The 22,836-nt window shown below is 45.4% G+C and overlaps 1 protein-coding gene and 1 long non-coding RNA gene across 16 annotated transcripts in view; one reads left to right on the top strand and one right to left on the bottom strand.

Annotated features, from left to right (window-relative positions):
- LOC109280500 (uncharacterized) overlaps positions 1-18,403 on the top strand; it is a 125,913-nt gene extending 107,510 nt beyond the window's left edge. Inside the window, exon 4 of the long non-coding RNA XR_009460138.1 lies at positions 16,836-18,403. This is a non-coding gene — a long non-coding RNA (uncharacterized LOC109280500). The remainder of the gene's footprint in view (positions 1-16,835) is intronic.
- The window catches only part of GPHN (gephyrin), a 631,726-nt gene that overhangs the window by 420,281 nt on the left and 188,609 nt on the right, over positions 1-22,836 (bottom strand). The window lies entirely within an intron of this gene.

The following is a 22,836-nucleotide window of genomic DNA, read 5'->3' as shown; positions in this document are numbered from 1 at the left end:
TGCCTGTGCCTGGAAGCAGGAAGAAGTGATGAGCAACCCTGCAGTTTTGCTGCTGTGATTCTAGACAGAGACCTTGGGGGCAGCAGGAAAGCAAGTGAACACATAGCCTATGCTGGCTACAAGCCAGAGAGCTGTGCTCTAGCACTCCCCAGCTTCTGGCCTGCACTACAGCAGGCATGTGGCTGCATTTCTGAATCAAAAGTGAATGTGTGTCCAGTTGTTTTTCAGTTTAATCTCTGAAGCTTAGACTAACCTGCAAAGACTAACCTGCTTTGGACTCTTTGACTGTACCTAGCCTTTGAAAGCAGTTTACGTGCACTGAACTTCTGTTGTGTTACAAATTCGAATGAGTTTCCAATCACTTATACTAGTTTATGTGTAATTTCTGTCCCTAGTCTTCCTGACTTCTAGACATTCTCTGAAGAAGTTCCTATTATTCTGGAAAATGCCCTTTTCCTAATTTTGTTCTCTCAGGTTTCATCCAGTGAAGGAAAAAGATTTTTTTTTAAATCTCTGAACTAATTAACAAAATATAAAACACTCTGTAGCATATAAGATAAGCATAGCTTTTAAATGATGATAGCTGGCTTTAGCGTAAGACCAAATTGCCTAGTACTCCTGTGGGAGTACATAAGAGCCAGCTATCTGGTCTTATGCTAGAGTACATCACCCCATATGCTTAGTCAGGGAAGTGGGATAAAGTACATGTGTTGACTTTATGGCATGTTCAACCCCAACTCATTCCCTTTGTGTTAATACTGTGTGCAGCTGTGCTTATGTTTAGGTAGTCCGCCAAAGCTCTCCCAAAATTCCTAGACATCTATTCTCCAGCCCTTCTATCTACTAATTTTCAACTCACCTCCTGTGCCTTAGAAGCAATCTGGCAGTGGGCATACATCTGGTCAATAATTAACTCTTTCTTCCTGCACAGTCTGCTCCACTTCTGCACAGCTAAAGTTAGCTCTGCCAAACAGCATTACAAGATGCTTACCACTGAGCAAATTGCTAGCAGATCAGAAGAGCTCCATGGAATAGATATTCCATGCCATCCAACTTTTATCCAGACACAATGATGATACGAGAGCAGCATCAGGGAACTCACTGCAGCTATTTAAATCTGAACTATCCAGGCATATGGCATCTGTTCATCAGTAAGTGATGGTGGACCTTGCAGCTATTTTACTGACTGGTGATGCATTTTCTCTTGTGGTTGTACAGACCAATGTGAGATGCATGCCCTGCCACAGTTGTCACAGGTGTATGTGGCATTAGAGGCTGCTGTACTGACAGGCTGTTTCCTTGGGTCACATTTCTGTTGTAATTCAAGTGACCATTTCTCATCATGATGTTGGCCTTCATGATTGTTCCACTTTATCTATCACCTGCTAAGGCTTCCCAAAGGTTTGGGTTGATTCCAAAAGCCTTCATATCCTGCTTGCAGATGTCTTTGAAGCACAATTTTAGGTGCCCTACTCTTCTCTCCCCACCTGCAATTTGCCCATACAGAATGTCCTTTGGGACACGCCCATCTTCCACCCTGTGAAGATGGCCAAGCCACAGTAGGTGCTGCTGTTTAAGTAGTACAATGGCTTTGGCGATGACCTCTGTGTTGGTGATTCTGTCTTGCCACTTGATATCAGGGATGCATTGTAAACAGAGTAGGTAGAAGCTGTTCGGCTTCTTTTCTTGATATACATATGTTGACCATGTCTCTGCTACACATCAGGGCACTGAGGATGCAGGTTTTGTGCACAAGCAGGTTAGTTTTGATTGTGAGCTTTGTATCATTTGGAGAGCTTACTGAAAGTGGTAGCTGCCTTTCCAATGCGCACATTTAGCTCTTCATCCAGTGATAGGTTGTCAGCCACTGTGGATCCAAGGTAGCAGAACTTGTTTACTGCCTCTAAAGGTGTGTTGTCAAGACTGATAGATGGTGACTGGCAAACACCCTGTCATAGGACCACAGTCTTCTTGATGCTGATGGTCAGGGCAAAAAACCTGCAAGCATGGGAGAGGCGATTCATGAGTATTTGTAGTTGGCCTTCTTCATGGGCAGTGAATGCAGCATTGTCAGCAAAAAGTAGCTCTCTAATAAGTATGCCTCACTTTTGTCTTGGCTTTTAGACGTCATAGGTTGCAGAGTTTGACATCTGAACTTCTGTGAAGGTATATGCCTTCCTCCAAGCTATCAAACCTGTATTGCAGAAGCATAGAAAAGAAGATCCCAAAGAGTGTGGGTGCTAGGACACAACCCTGCTTCACTCCACTCTTCATCTCAAAACTGAACTGTGGCATGTATTGGAAGCTGATTCAGTGCCTCTTCTGAAACGTCTGTTTCATGGGAGTAAAGTTCTAAGTAATGTTCGACCCAACGTGGTATCTGTCTATTTTATTGGTGATTTTTATTTTGCCATCTCAAGACTTGAAAGGGGCAACTTTGGTGATAGTTGGGCCAAGGGCTTTCTTCAGGCTGTCATACATAACTCAGGTTTCCTGTGTTTGAGGAAAACTGAATCTCTTGACATAGGTCAGTCCAGTACTGGTTTGCATGGCATCTTGCTGTTTTCTGTACCACTGTCCTGGCATGCTTCAGCTTAGCCTTGGAACTTTCTGTTGGCTTCTGGTTGTATTTCAAGTAGGCTGTGTTCTTGGCTTCAACAAGTGGTAGCATCTCTGTGGAGTGTGCCTCAAACCAGTTTTTATTTGACAATTTATTTTTCTCAAATACTTCTATGGCTGTTTCTTGGATGACTGCTCTTAGTCCACTTGAAGTTCCTTCAGCATTTGCAGTTGTTGCTTTTGTAGACATCGCTAGCTCAAAGGTACCGTGAAAGTCAAGGCATTTGCTTTGAACTTTTGTGCTGTGTATGCTAATTCTTGGCTGACTTTTGCTTGGCTCTGTGCAGTTTCTTTGGTCTCACTTTCACTTTGCTGACAAGAAGGGAGTGGTCTGTGTCACAATCTGCACTGTGATAAGTTTGGGTGTCTAGTACACTGGGCAAGTCTTTCCTTCTAGTGATCACAACATCTAATTGATGCCAGTGGCCAGATCAGGAGTGTCTCCATGATACTTTTTGATGCTCTTTGCCTGCAAAGTTGGTGTTAGTGATACACAAGTGGTTTAAGGTGCACAATACAAGATGTTGGCGATTTTCACTCATTTTCCCAATGCCGTGATGTCCCAGGCAGGTTGGCTGAGAGTCATAATACGCACCTACTCGAGCATTAAAGTCCTAGGAGAAGCCTCTTGTTTGATGGTAGGTACTCAATGAGTTGGTGCAGGGCACTGTCCCACAGGAGTGCAGGGGGTTCCTCCACATGCTCGGCAATGAACCCAGAAGTGGACTGGAAGTACTTCCAGGTGTGCTGGATAGCACAAGGGGGGCCCCCCTGCACCCCCAGCTCAGTGATCAGCCTCAGGGGGACCCCGGGTACCCCCCCAGACCCAGGAGGCACCAGTTGCTGAGCTGGGGAGGTGCGGGGGGCCCCCCCTGCGCACTCTCCGGCAGACCTGGAAGTGAACTGAAAGTGCTTCTGGTCCACTCCTGGGTCTGCTGCTGAGTGCACTGGGGAGCCCCCCATGCTTATAGATTTATAGATTCATAGATGTTAGGGTCGGAAGGGACCTCAATAGATCATCGAGTCCGACCTCCTGCATAAGCAGGAAAGAGTGCTGGGTCTAGATGACCCCAGCTAGATACTCATCTAACCTCCTCTTGAAGACCCCCAGGGTAGGGGAGAGCACCACCTCCCTTGGGAGCCCGTTCCAGACCTTGGCCACTCGAACTGTGAAGAAGTTCTTCCTAATGTCCAATCTGAATCTGCTCTCTGCTAGCTTGTGGCCATTGTTTCTTGTAACCCCCGGGGGCGCCTTGGTGAATAAAACCTCACCAATTCCCTTCTGTGCCCCCGTGATGAACTTATAGGCAGCCACAAGGTCGCCTCTCAACCTTCTCTTGAGGAGGCTGAAAAGGTCCAGTTTCTCTAGTCTCTCCTCGTAGGGCTTGGTCTGCAGGCCCTTGACCATACGAGTTGCCCTTCTCTGGACCCTCTCCAGGTTATCCACATCCTTCTTGAAGTGTGGCGCCCAGAATTGCACGCAGTACTCCAACTGCGGTCTGACCAGTGCCCGATAGAGGGGAAGTATCACCTCCTTGGACCTATTCGTCATGCATCTGCTGATGCATGATAAAGTGGATTTATTTAGCCAAAAAGCATTGGCTTTTTTGATGGCTTTGTCACACTGCCGGCTCATGTTCATCTTGGAGTCCACTAGGACTCCAAGATCCCTTTCCATCTCTGTGCCACCCAGCAGGTCATTCCCTAGGCTGTAGGTGTGCTGGACATTTTTCCTCCCTAGGTGAAGCACTTTGCATTTCTCCTTGTTGAACTGCATCCTGTTGTTTTCTGCCCACTTGTCCAACCTATCCAGGTCTGCCTGCAGCTGTTCCCTACCCTCTGGCATGTCCACTTCTCCCCATAGCTTTGTGTCATCTGCAAACTTGGACAGAGTACATTTGACTCCCTCGTCCAAGTCACAGATGAAGACATTAAAGAGTATCGGTCCAAGGACCGAGCCCTGCGGGACCCCACTGCCCACACCCTTCCAGGTCGATACCAACCCATCCACCACGACTCTCTGGGTGCGGCCCTCTAGCCAGTTCGCCACCCACTGGACTGTGTAGTCATCCACGTCACAGCCTCTTAACTTGTTCACCAGTATGGGGTGGGATACCGTATCGAAGGCCTTCCTGAAGTCTAAGTATACGACATCTACCCCTCCTCCTGTGTCCAGGCGTTTCGTAACCTGGTCATAGAAAAAGACTAGATTGGTCAGGCACGATCTGCCCGTCACAAACCCGTGCTGGTTTCCCCTCAGCATAATTTGCCCTGCTGGGCTCTCACAAATGTGAGCCTCGATAATTTTTTCAAAGACTTTACCAAGGATGGAGGTGAGACTGACTGGCCTATCGTTGCCCGGGTCCTCCTTCCTCCCCTTTTTGAAAATGGGGACCACGTTAGCCCTTTTCCAGTCCTCCGGAACTTGGCCCGTGTGCCACGAGCGTTCGAATATTCCCGCCAGTGGCTCTGCAATGATGTCAGCCAGTGCCTTCAGCACCCTTGGATGGAGCTCATCCGGGCCTGCCGACTTAAAGGCATCCAGTTCTTCCAAGTGACTCTGCACCATCTCAGGATCTACATGTGGAAGTCTGGTGCCTTGCTGCTGCCTCTCTGCAACCCCAGTGAGAGACTTGTCGTGCCCCTCACTTAGGAACACTGAGGCAAAGAACTCGTTGAGGAGTTCAGCCTTGTCCCCCCTGTCTGTCACCAATTGTTTCTGCCCATTTAGCAGGGGTCCTATTCCTCCCTGGGCCTTCCTTTTACTCCCAATATATCTAAAAAACAATTTCTTGTTGTCTTTTACTTGGGTTGCCATCCTCAGCTCCATGGTAGCTTTGGCCCGCCTAACTGCCTCCCTACAAGCACGAGCAGAGGAGGTATATTCATCTTTAGTGATCTCACCCTGTTTCCACTTTTTATGTGCTCCCCTTTTGGCCCTTAGGCTGCCCTGGATTTCTCTGGTCAGCCTTGGAAGCCTCCTGGCCCCTTTCCCTCTTTTGCCTCGCTCGGGGATCGTCTTACGTGGGACACTCCATGTGCACCAGCATTGCAGTACTCATGAGCCCCTGCTCCCTAAAGGTTTGTAGAAAAAACATTTAATGCTGTCTCTACGTCTGAATCTCTGAATCTTTCTGAATCTCTCTGAATCAATTTGGAGGGTTCTGATTCTATTCGGAGAGATTAAAGGGTCCTTTGATTCGATTCAGATTTGGAGATTCGACCACCAAATCAGGACGCATCTCCGCTGAATTGAATCAGGGACCAAAGCTTCTCACAGCCCTAGTGCATAGACATTAATGATGTTAACAAAACTGTCAGTTTATTATAGCTGAAGTGAGATGATCCAATCTGATGTTCCAGTAGGGGTTTCAATGGTGGTTTTTACCAACCTGTTGCAAACTGCAAATCTGGCCTCATGTAGATCAGTATCTTCTGCACTCCTGCCTTCCCAGAGTTGGGTGGGGAGGCCACAGCTCCTTCCATAGGGCCCATGGTAGTGCGGGGTTTGGCCCACTCCCCCATGGTGGGGGGGATGGAGGTATCCTTACCTGTCTTTTGGCCAGAAATTCTGGCCATGGTCGGCTGTGACTACTGGGCAGCTGCCACTTGTGGGCCGCGCTTTGCTGGGCCACGGCATAAAAACTTTGGGAACCTTTGCCTTAAGGTATCCCATTCAGTCAATCAAAACCTATTCCACTTGATTGACGTGTATCCTCCAGACTGATCAAAAACAAGTTTCACAACTGGATTCCCCAAAACAGGATCCAAGCAGTTAGCAATTGTATTATGATGGTTCCTTCCTACCTGCTTTGTTTGGACTCTAATCAACCAACTATCAAGGAGGAATGCTTTGAAGCTATACAATTGATGAGTATAAGAACGAAACAGAGTTACTGGCAAAATGCATGCTCAGGAGAGAGAGAGAGAGAGGTAGAAATCAGTGCAACATTGTAACCTATGCCCAGCTGATCACTCTCAACATGGATCCATGCCCAGTGAAGGCTGCAAAGACTGAAAACACTACCTGCCTGCATTGATGTGAGACACTGGACACTATAGCAGCTACAATATAGCAGGACTTTTGTGATAGCTCATTTGGAAGGAGTCTTTTTTGTCACTTAGTTTTATAGCTCATTTGTGGTACAGTTACTAAAGCCTTTCTGCCATTAATCGAACGAGGTGCCATGTCAATCCTTAACTGCACTAGATTTGAATCCCACTTCTAACTGCAACACACACACTGAATGAGGCAGGCAGACCATGGTGGGTCAGCACCTTATTGGCTGGAGGCTGCCCAGCTTAAGGCAGGCAGTAGCTGACCAGTGGAATATAACTGGTTCCTCCTGTGATGAAGGTGATCCATAGCACTCTACTGTACACTAATTGAGTGAAGTTTATAATCTGACTGTCCCCTTCTGTGTTGTGCCTATACAAGGAGCAAAGATGGAGTGTCCTCTCCATTCAGTTTGGGCTGCAGTGGCCTGGGCAGTTGATATGGAGATGCGTGAATTGCCCATATATCAATGGTCCCCTCTCGGCTTAGCTGGTTGATTCCAAAGGAAAGGCAGAAGCCAGTACGTTTGGAGCCAGCTTGATTACAGGAGCTGCTGGTATGAAGTAGTTCTTCAATCCATCCACCTTCTGGGGGTTCTACTCCTAGACTGGTTGCCAACCAAGGCTGGAGTGCAGTCCACCCTGCCATGGCATCTGCTTTTTGGTGGCATTGCCTCCACCAGGGGTAAGGGCTAGTACCCCTCTCTAAGTTACTCCTCCACCCAAAGCTGTTGGAACCATAGAGGTTACTAGGCTATCTCCCACCACCCAGCTCTCAGCATTGACAGCTGCAGGTAGTACTGTCTACTGTCATAATAGTAGCAGACTTGGCCTGGTCTGACCTGACTATCCAGGTACAGTGTAAATTATAGATGTCAGGAAGCACTTAAAACTTATGGCACTGGCACAAAGTCTCTCCAGTTCCTGTCTCCAAAGGTATAAAGAGATCAGATGTAGCAAGGATCTGCTCCATGAATCTTCATCTTCTTCAGCCCTCGTATGTCCCTTCCCCTGCCCTCAGTGCTGAGGCAGAAGAGAAGATGACTGGCACAGGACAGCAGCATAGTTGCCTGTTGGCATAGTTGCTTTCTGCTGGCAATATACTCCAGCACAGAAGGAATGTTCCACTGGCTATCTCTGCTCAGGACAGGAAGTCTATCCTTTATTCCACACTTCTAACTTGATGGGGATGAGAAAGAAAAAATGAGAATTCTATTTAATCTCAAATCTTATTTTAATCTATCTGGTATAACTATGAATGCTTTCAGTATGCTTATAAATAGTGCCCCAATTGTACAACTAGGGAACTATCTACTTGCCACAACACTGACCTGGAACTGGTACATGAGATTTCAATCATCGTTTTATAATAGTTCTGAATAAAACTTTGAAAAAGGGAACTAATTGTAAAGTCTGCAGATATCCTGCAAAAATAGTTGGAAGAAGTGTAAACTGCCTTACGTCCCTGACACACATTACATTTATCATGCAATTAACTGGATAATTGCACAAAACATTTAGACATGCTACATGTGCATAATAATTATTGCATGATAAAAATGGCCAGCCAACTATGAAGATATTGTTTGAAAAAATGCAAAATACTTTTGTAGTTGGTTTTTATCAAGCTTTCATTTGAACATATGATATGTTACACACAGGGTGATAGGTAGGGACCTACCTAAATCACAGTGAGACAAAGGGATTTTTGCAGGTTGCTCATGGTGCATAGAACCAATTTTGTGGTCTCTTTGCTGCAAGCCTCCTCCCTCGCATCACTGATTGGCCAAGGGGTCTGGGTGGCCCTGGCCCTTGCTGCTGATTGGTTGGGAGGCAAGCAATCAGCAAAATTGAATAGCAAAGTCAGCATAAATATCAAATTAGGTACTGCTTTATTATAAATCTAAGTATTAAATCTAAATTGAAATATATTATGAATATAAATTTATACATAATATGAATTGTAACTAATGTCATCATAAGTTATTATTGGTGTTCTACAAAAAGTTTAGTAATACTCAATAATGCTAACCTTGTCAGAAACAATTTATGTTAGTTGTTAAACACTAGCATGCAGCACCCACCAGCAGTTGCAGCTGACATCCTCTGTCTCTGTGGTGTGAACATTTATCCATACACTGAGATTGAACATTCTATGTAGGCCTGTACGAAGCTGCAAGTGTTCGCTTTGGATTCGGCTGATTTGGAGGGACAGTGATTCAATTCAGAGATTCGAATCACTGTCCCAATTTGATTCGACCGAATAGGATCTGAAGATTTGGTGCCGCTTCCGAGATTTGGCCATAGACTAAACAGGCAGCAGTCCTCACCACGCTGGACACAGCTGCCTCCAGCTGGTAAATCTGTTGTGATGAGTGGAAGGGAGAGGGAAGGGGCATGGGGGAGGAAGGGACTGGGGCTGGAGCTGGGACAAGCTGTCCAGCCAGGGCGGGGCGGGGGGCGGGACTCAGGGAGGGAGGTGGGGGGGCATGGGATGTGGGCACAGCAGTGCTGAGAGTGAAGGCTATGACTTGCTGCCACTTGCCCCCTTCTGCCCGGAGCGAGCTGCACCTGCATCAAGCCCCCCCCACCTCGGCTAGACAAGTGGCAGCAGGGCATAGCCCCCACTCCCAGCACTGTCATGCCCGCATCCTGCACCCCGCTGTTCCCCTCCCCAAGTCCCATCCCACCCCGCCCCGGCTGGGCAGCTTGTCCCAGCCCCAGTCCCAATCTCTCCCTCCCCCATGCCTCTTCCCTCTCCACTCCACCCACCACAACAGACTTCCCAGCTGGAGGTAGCTGTGTCCAGCGTGGTGAGGACTGTTGCTTGTTTAGTCTATGGCCGAATCTCTGAAGCAGCACCAAATCTTTTCCAAATAGATTCGGAGGCTTCTGATTCAATTCGGACCTTTTAATTGGCCTCCCAATTCAATCTGGATTTGCAGATTCGGCCACCAAATGAGGTTGAATCTCTTCCGAATTGAATCGGCTACCGAAGTCCTGCGCAGCCCTAATTCTGTGTCCACTGAATTGGTTGGAATGGTAAGGCAGTGTTTTGCCAAGTTGTAGAGATATGGAAATTGATCAGAAACAGGATCCCAAAACACAGTCACAGTCAAAGGCATCTAGCACTTTTTAACAAAGTTCATGTAAGCAGTACATTCCTTGTCATACTCTGTCTGCCTTCCAGGGATTGATTTTAGTAGCTGAAGGTTACAACTCAAAAAAGGCACTTGATTGGAGTAAAAAAATGTGAGCAGCACTAAAAAAAGGAGGCAGCCAATTGTTAAACCACAGTGGTAGTGACCGTTTATATCTGTAGTACTGGTTCAACTTCACAGCTATTGCCTGGACCAGTTCTGGCCTCTGCTGGTTTTCACATTGACAGTTTGAAAGTTGTTGTGATGCCGTGTCTTCAACCCAGCTTATCAAATCCATTAGCTTGTTGTGTGCTTGGTGGATCAAAGGATGCCAACTTTCAAACCACATTAGAAGCTCCATGAACTGGATCACATTTTCAGCCACAAACTTAACTTGATCTTCACTGTCACCCTGTCTTATAAGATCACATACTTTAAGTATGCACTGTGTGCTGGGTGTGATTTCAAGCTCCTTGCATGGGAATTGCTGGGAATATTTCAGGGGTATATGTTGTAGCTGTGTTGGTCTAAGGCAGGGGCGGGCAACATATGGCCCATGGGCAGGATGACAGGAGCCAGGGGCAGTAGATGTCAAAGATGACAGGTGCCAGGGGCAGTAAGACCCAGGGGAGCAGGGAAGACCCAGCAGCACAGCCTGCCCAGCCCCCGCCACCTCCAGCCCACCCCCCTCCTCCACCTGGAAGCCTCTGCCTAGCAGAGCATTCTGGTCTGGGACCTTTCCTACCTACCTCCCTGCACCAGAGGGAAATTCAAGAAAGAGTGTCGGGAGGAGGCAGGGGACGGGCACAGGGATCACCCCTGTCCTCAGGGTCCAGCTGGGCCAGCTCCAGCTGAGTCCTACGGTTCAGCCATGCATCTAGGAACCATGTGGTGCAGGAGCAGTGGGCAGGCAGGCAGGGAAGTGGTGAAAGTGGCGACTGGGGGGGGGAGTGAGCAGGTGTGTGGAACACGGGGCCCACACCAGTGTCCTGGGGCCAGCGCCGGCGAGGCCCAGAGCGGGGCAAAGGAGCACGGGGCTGGGACCAGCAGGGATCTATGCAGCCAGGCCAGGCTGTGCCAGCAGGGAAAGGGGAGAGCCAGCCTGTCTCCAGATCTCCTGATGGCCTGAGCCCTGTGCTCCTGCCACACCACTCTGGGTCCTACCGGTGCTGGCCCTAGGACACCGATGTGGGCCCCACACTGACACCCAGCTGTTGTTGTGCTCTGTGCACGTGCTCACTCCCACTCCACACACCCCCTGCCGCTTTCACCACTTTTTTGCCTGCTCACCAGCCACTCCTGCACCACGTGGCTCCTGGCTGCATGGCCGGAACGTGGGAGCATAGGACCTGCACTGGTACCCTAGGGCTAGGAGTAGGGGGGGTGGGGTGTGCATCCATGCAACAAGGGAGGGACAGAGTGTGTGTGTCCAATGAGGGAGGGAGGGACAGAGTCAGTGTGTGCGTGCATATGTGTGTGTGTGTTTGCGTGCAGGCACAATGAGGGAGGGAGGGACAGAGTATGCAAATGTGTTCATAGGGCAAATCCTACATCCCCACCCCTCAAATTTGAGTTGGTCTAATAAAAGATATCAGATTTACCCAAAGAACCTTGTCTGGGAATATTTCATATACTTTGCATGGTAATGAACTGCATTAAATCACAAATTGCACCTTGTAAGCACTGGCTCTGGTGGAATCTACAGTCGCATGTAGATCCCTGCTGTGATTGGTGATGGACTCCCTGTATCAAAGCTTACATCCTGGACAATGTTTGAATACTTTTTTAAATGAGAAAACCAGGCTATCCACATCAGGAAAGTGTGTACGCCAGATATCACTTACTAAAGAAAGAATGTGTGCATCACAGGTTATATGAATTGAATTGGGCATCATTTCATGGAGCACATCAGAAAAAGCTTTGCACATATACATTGCATTATCAGACAGAAATGCTGAGATCTTGTTACATTCTAAGCCATAGTTTACAGCAGCCTTCACTACAGCTTGTGCCACGGTAGAAAAATTGACAGGCATGAGGTGAACCAGCTGTTTGAAAAACAGGCAGGCCGCGGTCCATCCAGCTCCCAGGTACAATTAGAATGTGCAGACCATAGTTATCTTGGGTATCGGTTGCTTCATCTGCTACAATAGAGATTGATTTATATTCTGCCAGTGCAGATTTTGTAGACTGAATATGTGAAGCAATTACTCTTGGTAGATAATCTTGGCGAAACTGCCAGCATTTGACACGTGTTTATTCAAGTTGCACATGGGAAACTGCCAGCATTTGGCACATGTTTATTTAAGTTGTCCTTTAATTGAGGATTATCAATTTTTTCCAGAGGAATGGTGGCAGACATGAATGCCTCCACTAGCACTAATGTAAGCTTCTCTTCTGGTCAAACTACTTTCAGTGGTTCTTTTAAAGATTGAGAACACAGTTACTTGTTTCTTGCTCTGACCTTCAGTCTCTGCAGCAGCTAGCTGTTTGCTTTATATGCAATTCAGACTCTAAACGTGGATCAGTGCTGTTTTCCCTCAACTCATCCAGTCTCACTGCAGAATGAACAAAACAATTTACCACCATCTGCATGCAAGGTTCCTACAGGGAACTGCCTTACACAATCCTGAGCTGAAATGTATTTAGCTTCCTTGGATTTCTTTTCACTCATCATCTTCAGGCAGCAGCATTGCTGCAGCATTGCAACTGACTTGTTAAAAGATGGTGCCAAAACCTTCTCGCTTTTCTGACTGGCGCCTTCACTGAGTCTACATCAGTAGTTCAGCCTCTCAGTAGCTCTCTCTCAAACCACATGCTCTAGGGCTGCAGGGACTGCAGCACTTTCTTTGTATTCCAATAAGTTATTTTCTTTGGGCAGCTCCATGCAAAATCGTGGAAAATACAACTTTTAGCAGTGATCACAGAAACCACTGTTTTTCACAGTTTCCACAAAAATTGCAAAATTGTGATTTAAGTAGGTCCCTAGTAATAGGTCTTTGAAGGATCCTCTGGCATCCCAAGGTGCAGTGGTTGTCAACTAGCCCTGGAGCAACCCCAGGATCACATTCGCCGATTATCAGCATCAGCGTAGGGAGGGGGATTAACATCAGGATCAGGATAGTCCTGGCTCTGATGCCAAAAATGGGCTGTAGGGGGAGTGGATAGCAAGGTTCTAATGAGCAGGAAGCCAAGGGGACCCCCTTGATGGAAACCAGGGAACCCTGAACAAAGCAGCCTGCAGGGCAAGGAACTTTAAAATGCTGGGTTGCTAAGCTGAACAGGTGTTTTTTAGATGGCTTGGGACCTGGGGACCCCAGATGAGAGAGAGGCTTCCCCATACTGGGACATCTAAAAATCATGTGTGCAGCTGGGCACTTCTGGGGTTGCTCCAGGGCTGGTTGACAACCAGCTGATTGTGAGACCCAGCCACAGACAGCCTAGGGTTTCCAACCCAACCCAGAGCTGGGTTTGACAAATTTGGGATGCTGTGGATTGGGGGCAGCCCTGGGTCCAGGGTACAGCAGCTTCCTGCCTCATCTGCAGGATTGGGCTGGGGACAGCTCCACAGTGGCATAATTAGTATCGAAAAATCCTAAACACTGTGCTTCCTGCCATGCCAGGAGGTGTGTTGTGTGGGGTACAGTATAATGTCCTTTGATCACAATTGCACCATTGTTTTAATACCTGCCAGATGCTTTACTGAGCTATATGAAACCTTAAAGAGGCAGTTTCAAAGTGAACCGATTTAACTAGTTCACTGCTGATCATTTCAGAAGAATCATTTAACTAATTTATTTGTATTACAATTCCAATAAAGTGCCAAAAGTCCCATCTGCTCCACAGACAACTGTCAAAACCTACTGCTTCACCCCTGACAAGTTCTACAATGTGTTTTCAAGATAAAAACTATTGGCATATCACATACTATGAAAGGACTATCCAACTAAATATCAGAAGTTGCTATCTGGAATAATATTCAATTAAATACTTTTCAAAAGTTAAGTTTCAATTAAAGTTCTGCAGAACATACAGTTTACTTGCGGCACCCAGTTTACTTCCAGAACCCTGCTAAGCTCCTAGTATCATGGTTATTTTATGGCAAAGAGTATTGCAAGCTAATTATGTACTCTGTAAAACAGCCTTTTATTAGTTTTAAATTTGTTATTTTTCAATTCAAAGGAACATCCTCTTGCTGTTCTACAAAAGGACAAACAGAAGCACCTTGTTAACTTCCCTATCCCATACATGGCCTTGCAATGTCTTGTGCTTCCTCTGGTTCTTCACCAAATAAGAGAGTTCCAGTGCTTCCAATAGAAATTCTTCCATACATATATAATTATGTTCACTGACAGTTCCCAAACTTCATCTTTTTACTCCATTTTTTTTTAACTTTGATGACCTCAATGTTGATGATCAAGAGTTATTCCCGAAATTTAGAAATCCATAACGATCTCTAAATTAAAAACATTCTTTTCAACATGCATTTAAACAAACTTGAATTTTCTTTGTAATCATTTTGTCCATTCACCTACTTAATTGAGATCTTTTCTTCTACTGAATAACCTAAATAAATTCTTGTATTCTGCAAATTTTGCCACTTTGTTGACACCCCTGTTTTTCATACCATTAATGAATATACCACTTTTGCTAATACAGATCATTGTGGAAGTTACTAGTAATCTTTTGACATAGGTAAGACAAAAGAGTAATCTCAAAATGATCAATTCTGGATAAGAGGCAGCCTCTGTTTCTTCAGGCAGCCTCTGTCTCTTTCTTCACTGTCTTCCAGTACATATCCATGTAGGACAGCAAAGTTTAAACATAACACAGAAATATTATCCATCCTATGCCATAGGGCAACGTAATTTTGATTAGAAAAAAGGAAGAATATCCTCTGTATCAATATGCATGTATATTAAATATGAATACGTACATGATATCTCTAGACGTAATTTATTCAACTACTTAGTTTTCTATTCTCATGCAAAGTAGATTAGGAAACCATAAACTATGTTCTGAGTTCACTTTCTTGAACCTATCATTACTTAGTTCCATTCTCTTTAATGGAAACCATGTATGTAAAACCCAGCCAGAGAGGAATTAAAGAGCACATGAGGAAGGAATACATTTCACCTTGCAAAAATATTATGACATTTGGGCTAAGTACAGTCAAAAAGTCTGAGGCTGAATCAATTGAAACTTCACAGCTTAGTCTAAGATGCGTAGATTGAATCAATAAGCAAGTGAACAGACATTCACTTTTGATTCCAGAGATGCAGCCACATGCCTGTAGTGGCCCAGGCCACAAGCCAAGAGGCCCTAGAGCATACCTCCCAGCTCAGATGGAGCAGATAGCTTGAGCCAAGGCTAGCCCGCCCACCCTGCAAGAGAGGGTTCGCAGGGAAGGTACAAAACATCCTGGGAGGCTGGGGGACTGTGAGTTAATTTGAATCTGGTGGGGATCTGGGACAGAAGTTCAATAAATAGTTTTACAACTATTCCTTTTCAACAGGGGCTGAGCCCTTTACCATCTCCACTTGGGATTTTCAGGAGCTGGGATTCTTTAATTTCCTGTCAGATACCTGCAACATTTCTGCTTCCCAGTATAAGGAATTCGCATATATATTTAGTAATTAGTTTTTCTTCCTAATTCATATTAGAATCGCTAACCTGACCAGCACTACAAATGAAAGGGATCCGGGGGTAACAATAGACCCCAGCATGAATATGAGCTGGCAATGTGATGCAGTAGCTGCTAGGGCCAATAAAACTCTGGCATACATCAATTGATGTATCTCCAGTAAATCCAGAGAAGTGATTTTCCTGCTTTACTCAACATTGGTGTGGCTGCAGCTGGAGTATTGCGTCCAGTTCTGGGCACCGCACTTCAAAAAGGACGTGCTAAAGCTCAAGAGGGTCCAGAGAAGGGCCACCCGCATGAACAGGGACTTGCATAGCAAGCCATATGAGGAGAGGATGAGAGATCTTGGACTCTTCAGCCTAAAGAAAAGAAGGCTGAGAAGGGACTTGATTGCAGCTTACCACTATGTCAGAGGCGTACGTCAGGGGCTTGGTGAACAACTGTTCACCAGGGTGCCCTGGGGGAAAACTAGAAACAACGGCCACAAACTCCTGGAAGGTAGTTCCAGGCTGAATATTAAGAAAAACTTCTTTACAACTAGGGTGTCCAGACTATGGAACAAGTCCCTGCAGAGGTGGTACAATCATCTACCCTAGAGGTCTTCAAGAGAAGGCTGGACAGTCACCTGGCTGGGGTTGTCTGACCCCAGATGTCTTTCCTGCTCATGCAGGGGGCTGGACCTGATGATCCTTCGGGGTTCCTTCCAGCCCTATGATTCTATATTATTTACACTACTTAATCCAAAGATTTCAAAGACTCAACAGGTGCTAAGGATCCACAACTCTCACTGCATCTGATAAGAACTGTGTTGCCTGACACACTGACCACAGCCAAGTTTCTGTCTACTCCCCAACTAGTGTGAAGGAGGGAAAACAGGTCTCTGTGAAATGTTTACTCACCTGGGCTGTGGTTTTCATGAGTTTCTTTCCTCACACCTGCTTCTGTTGCATTCTCCAATCCCCTGAAGTGGCTCCTACTTCTGATCTCTGCCCCCAGCTGCCAATTTCAGTCTTCCTCAACTTCCCCTCCCTCAGGTTCATTGGCCCAATCTCTCCACTCTGTGATTCTTCATTCCATTTTTTTCCCCTAGCAGTGCTAGTTTGCTTCACACTCTCAACTTCTTATTAGATGTCTTCCCTGTAATTCACTCAACCATTCCCCCATTGCTGGCTCTCAGTTTGGATCTGCCTCCAGGTCCCTGACCCGTCTCAGAGTTCTCTCCTTCTTGCCAAGGCTCCCACTGTCCTCTTCCCATTAATCTCCCCAACTTCTTCACAGTATTATCACACCTCATAAATTAAACATGAACTACTGGATTCTGTTACCTGTATGATGCTTTGTGCTGATGTGAGACACACCTTTGTTTCAATTTTCAGAGTTGGAAATGATGCTGGAACTCGACACAAATCTCCAGGTAAAGGACACAGAAATGGGCTGCCACTGACTCCTGCCTTCATCTATGGATCAGCTTTACAGCAGAGAGAGGATTCAGGGACATGAGACAGCATGAGAAAGGTAGACGGGTCAGTGAAAAGGTAAGGTGCCGGGAACAGCAATAGCACTTCTATGTCTCCTACCACCCACTGGTTTTATCTGTCCTGGACCTAGCAGCAGCTTTTCTCCTACCCCAGTCCCCTTCCATGGCATCTTGTTATACAGTTTCCCTGCCTGGAAATCTGCAGCAACTCTTTGTGGAGTATGAGGATTGGTGGGTCTCCAGCACAGATGAAGTCCTAGGCAGTAGGAGTGAAGAAAAATTAAAATAAAAATGAAGTATTTGTAGGTATTTGGACAATTGTAGTGTGATTTTTAAAACAACCTGAACACATTAGTATAATTGTTGAATAATGTATACATTCATGTACTTGATCAAAATAGTCAAAACAAAGTTATAAAATTATTTTAAATGTTTTGAATGCAAGTGAAATGATTTTATTCAAAATGTTCAAGAGTTTTAAAACTACTGTGCTGCATTATAGAAAATTCTGCTTAGATTAAGGTTTTATACTAATTACTAGGATGTTTAATATTATTAAAACACTTAAATGTCTAGAGATTTGAAGGTTAATCTCTCTTAAAACAAAAAAAGAAAAAAGAAAAAGAATGCTTCATGTTTCTTGCATGTTCATTGTTAATTTTCCAGTGTATACAGTCTGGTTCTAAAATGCATACAATTTATATTTTATTCATGTTTTAACTGCATAAATATGTTTCATGTGCATTATGTTCAGAGAGCTTTCCACTGAGTTGTGCAATACCCATGTATAAGAATTATAAAAGTACTCCACACTTTTTTCCTTTCCATAAGTACATTTTTGAAGGAATAATTTTAAGAAGATAGGCATCCTATCAAAGATTGCATCGTCTCAGTTATGATTATCCTTAAAATATATGCATATATTTAATAAGCCTCTTGCATCTGTATCACTGCAGAAAACCATCTTTTACAGCTCTTAAAAAACATCACACATGCTGCCACATATTTAAACCAGAATGGTTACTGGTATCATTCAGTAAGGAAAACAAAGGTTTGAGAAACATGCCTATTGTGCAGCCTAATATGAAGATATCTGTATCAGCAATTTGGCATTAACGATTTAAGGAAGTATCTGACAGCTTCAAAACACATAACCTGTGTAGTATCAGTCTCTGCATAGCAGAATATAAATTCTGTTATCCTCCAGCAGTCATTCGAAAGAGGTTAATTTTCCTGAAATGCTGTTTTGTCGAGAATGACATAGCATGTCATTCCCCATGACTTCGCTAATCATTTCATCAGGCTGATTAAAGTGATGTTTTTCATCTTTCCCATCACACAAATTTGGAAGAACAAAACAGTCCAACACCAGATAACTGTCAGAATATCATATACAGTCAGCTATGAACCATGCCAGGTGAGAACCTTTTGCTGTAATGATTCAAGCAACCACAAGGAGATTTGTATCATGCTCTAATGTAACTTGATCAGGATGCAAGATCTTCTGGCAATACTTGCTTGCAATTCTCTAAGTGCAGAAACCCATGTTTGTCTCCAAAACCTGTCTACATGGACTACAATATACCATAAACAAATACAAGAGGATTAGTTTCTGACTCAACAAATATGATGGTTGGCCAAAATAATTGTCTTAAGTAGAGTACAGGAAATGTTATTCTTTGTATACTGCCTTTCACATACATCTCATGTTTACTATTTGAAAGCCAAGATGGTGTTAAAGCCACTGCCAATCTTTGGAAGGTGCTTTATCTGGTTGTCCTTGTTCAAACATATGTGGTTTACACCTTCACAAGCTGCAGAAGGATGCAATAATTGATGAGTTTCTTCATACCTATTTCAACAACAGTTCTGTAGGAGAAAAGCAGCAGAGTTCCACATATTGTTTGTAACTTAATGCTGAAATACTCTTTATCTTTCCTGAACAATTTAATGGAAAACAATACCCTCTTACAGGCAGTAGATTCAAGGGTGGCCTATATATTGGAGAGGTACATGAATCTTTTAAAGACAATCCTAATCAGAATAATTTCATTTGAGGGCAGTGTTTAATGGTGCAGATTCTACCCGTCTGGAGTTAGATTTCCACTAGTACCTTAGTGAAAAATGTCCTGTCAAGCCAACACAGATATAAAATTAGTGGAACAGACCTGAATTTTAGATGATACCACTTTCTATCTAAGTGATTAGCCACGTAACCTGCTAAATCACTTAAACTTCTTTCAGTAGTACCTGAAGTTCTCTTTAGAGGTTGTTGTTGCAAGTAATGACTTATCCTGAGTAACTAATTTGAGAGATAAAATGAATACCCTAAGAAGTTAAATGCATTTTGTTTCTAGTTTAGGTATGCTCAAAGCATAATTTAACAGTATAAAAAGATATCCGTGTATTTTTGAGGTATGTGTGGGAGACAAATCTCATGTTTTCTACAATAACAGCATGATTTTGTCTGTCCTATTAATAAAGGCAAAGATGACTGCAGGAAGGCAAGAGAATGGGGAGAACAAATCAGGAAGGAAAGCTGAGTAGGGGAATTGTAGATATTTAGGGTTGGGAAGGGACTTCAAGAGTCCAGCCCCCTGCATAAAGCCAAGAGCCAATATAACTAGACTCGGGGAAAGCAAAATATGGCCCTGCACGCTGGATCCAGCCCACCAGGTCATTCTATCCAGCCTGTGGGGTCCCTCTAAAATACAATTAACAGCCTGTGGCTGCCCCTCTAAAAGCCAGCAGGAGATGGGCTTTCAGAGGTTGTGCACCATTGGACCAGGTGGACTTTGTGTTTCCACCTCTGTGGGGCTCCATCTGGGAGCCCCACATGGAGGCACTGAGTGCAATGGCATTCAACTGGACAGCTGGTGAGTGGGGAGGGGAGCTCCTGACTGCAGGAAGGGGGTGGGGTTTGTAGGTAGGTGTGGGCACTCCCATTACAGTGCACAGACCCTGTCATTGGCAGCAGCAGCAGCAGCAGCAGCAGGCCCTTGGGGTACTCCTGGCCTGTTGCAGGCAGACCCGCCCGGTAGTATGCGGCTCCAGCTGAATCCCAGTAGCTGCATGTGGTGGCATGGAGCCAACCTAGCCCACTGGTGTGTGCCTATAAGCCAGACTGATCTGGCTCTGTGCCAGCACGTGGGGCTCCTGGCACTGCAGGCAGAAGCTGTGTGCCATCAGGCCAGGCCAGGCCAGCTCCGTGCCTCCACATGGGGCTCCGTGGAGGCATGGAGCCCACCTGGCCCAATGGTTTACAATTCCCCGTGGCTCCCAGTATGCACACCACTGGGCCAGGTGGGCTCTGTGCTTCCACATGTGGCTCCCTGCTGGAGTGCTGGAAGCCCCATGTGGAGGCACGGAGCCAGCCTGGCCTGATGGTGCGTGGCTCTCCTCTGGAGCGCTGGGAGCCCCACATGCTGGCACAGAGCAGCCTCGTTTGGTTTGAAGGCGTGTGCCAGTGAGTTGGCCTGGGAGAGCTCCATGCAGCCGCATGCAGATCCTGGGATTCAGCCAGAGCCATGCATTGCCTGGGGGCTCTGACTGCCATGGGCCAGTCGGAGTGCCTGAGGGCCTGCCACCTGCTGCCGCCACTAGCAGTGAGGTTTGTGCACAATGTGGGGTGGCAGGGAGGCCCACACACATACACATCCCACACCCACCCACCCACAAATCCCACACCCATACCCCTTCACCACTCCCCCATAAGCCCCACACCCCCCCCACAAATCCCACATCCACCCCTCACACACAATATATTTTATTTTGAGCTTTTATGCAATTACCTCTGTGTATGCTATGTAAACATACGTAAATCAGGATAACATTTTTTTCAGAAATAAAATTAAAATATGTTATAGAAGATGTTTGATTTTTAGTATATGGGGTTTTTTTTCTGGTTCCAAGATGGCAAGCCCCCTTCCCAAAAGGACTACTTCTGGGGGAAAAGGGGGGAGGGGGGTGGGAGACTTCTGGTGGCAAAGGTGAAGGGTTAGGGGTGGAACATTTGCTCCCAAGATGGTGGTCAGGGGGCGGGGCTACTTTTGTGGCCCTCAACAGCTCACCAAAAGTTGTTAAGCAGCCCTTCAGCTGAAATAATTGCCCACCCCCAAACTAGACTGTCTCTCATAGGTGTTTGTCTAACTTATCCCTAAAAATCCTCAATGAAGAAGATTGTGCAACCTCTCCAGGGTAGCCTGTTCTACTGTTTACGAACTTTGGAGGACAGCATCAGAATTCAAAGCATTTGCAAATCCTTCCAGACTGGCAGTATCCACAAATTTTATGAAATATCAGTCCCATCATCCAAGTTGTTACCACTAATATTTGAATAGAAATCAACTCAAGAAACACCCCTGCAAAACCCAACTAGAAATACTCTCCTGGTTTCACAGTTTACCACAGATAATTAATCTGAGAGCTGGTTTGCAAGCAGCTATGTATCTCCCTTATCGTAATTATATACCAGACCATATTTCTTTACCTTACTTATGAGAATGCCATAGAACAATGTCAAAAGCATGACTAATGTCAAAGTGTAACATATATATTGATCCCCCCTTTACACAGAAGGCAATTTATCTTGTTTATGAGGGGAAATTACATTTGTTTGAAATATATATCCTTGATAAGTCCACATTGGCTGCTTATCACCAGGGATCCAGGTTTTCCATTTCCCGTAGAAAATCACAGATTTTCCTCTTTAAAGGAGAAAACCCCAGGAATCTGCAGGTTTCCCTGTGCAGGCTGGGAGAGTTCCAGCCTGTAAGGGGTGCTTGGGGATGGGCGGACCGGGAGGAAGGCAATCAGAGGCAGGGGGACATGTGCATGTTTTGAGTGCACAGATGTACATGGCCAGCAATGCAGCCAGGAAGCACAGTGGAGAGCATCTCCCACAGCTCCCTGCAGGTAAGTCTATGGGGCAAACATAGGCAATGCACGGAGAGGGACAGGGGGTGCACAGGTGATGTGGGGGGGGCATAGGTGATGCGTGGGAGGTTGGGAGGCATAGGCAGCACATGAAGGGGAATGGGGGAGCACATACCCTCCCATGCCCCATGTCACCTATGGCATCCCCTATGCCCCACACACTGAGGGGGCTTGGGGCAGGGGGCACCGGGTCGGGAGTGAGGGGCACCAGCATGGCTGGGGAGGGGGTGGGAGGTTGTGGGTTGGGCGTGAAGGGCAACGGCACAGGCAGGGTACTAGCATATCAGGGCTTCTCAGCACCACAACACAGCAGGAGGGATGGCTGCAGCTGGTGAGTGGAGAGGGTAGGGGGAGCTCTGATTTTCCATGATAAAAAAACCAAAACTGAACACCAAAATATATAGGTATTTAGAATGTATTTTATTATAAGGATTAAGCTACTGGTATGCTTCCAAACTGCTTTAAAATTATAAATATATCAATAAAACATTGTGTTCAACTGATACCAATATATATAGTTTCATTTTAATCACAAAAAAACATGTATTTGGGGTTTTTTAATCAGAGAATTTTGGATTTTTTTTTTAACAGAGAAAGCCAGGATCCCTGCTTATCACTTTATAATTTTGCAGTTACTTACAGACTTTGTTCCAGAATTTTTCTAGGGATCCAAGTTTGGCTGATTTGTCTAAACACTTTCTTAAATCTCTTTCCTCTCAAATATCAGAGTTTTAACATTAACAAGACTCAATGAGCCAAATTCATCTTTGATACAACTCCACTTCAACTGGAATTGAATATATCCCTGCTAAGTGTAAATTCTATGCTAGATAAATCAAGATGCTAAATATATGAAGATTCACACTCCCACAGAAACAGCAGAAAATAAAAGGTTGGAATCTTAAAATAGCCAAAGAACGATTAAAATTCTTAGTGATTTCAGGATGAAGCAAAGAAATCAGAAC

Source organism: Alligator mississippiensis, chromosome 2, assembly GCF_030867095.1.
Source record: "Alligator mississippiensis isolate rAllMis1 chromosome 2, rAllMis1, whole genome shotgun sequence".
NCBI lineage: Eukaryota > Metazoa > Chordata > Crocodylia > Alligatoridae > Alligator > Alligator mississippiensis.
Note: the sequence above shows the minus strand (reverse complement) of the source record. Positions and strands in the feature narration are given on the sequence as shown.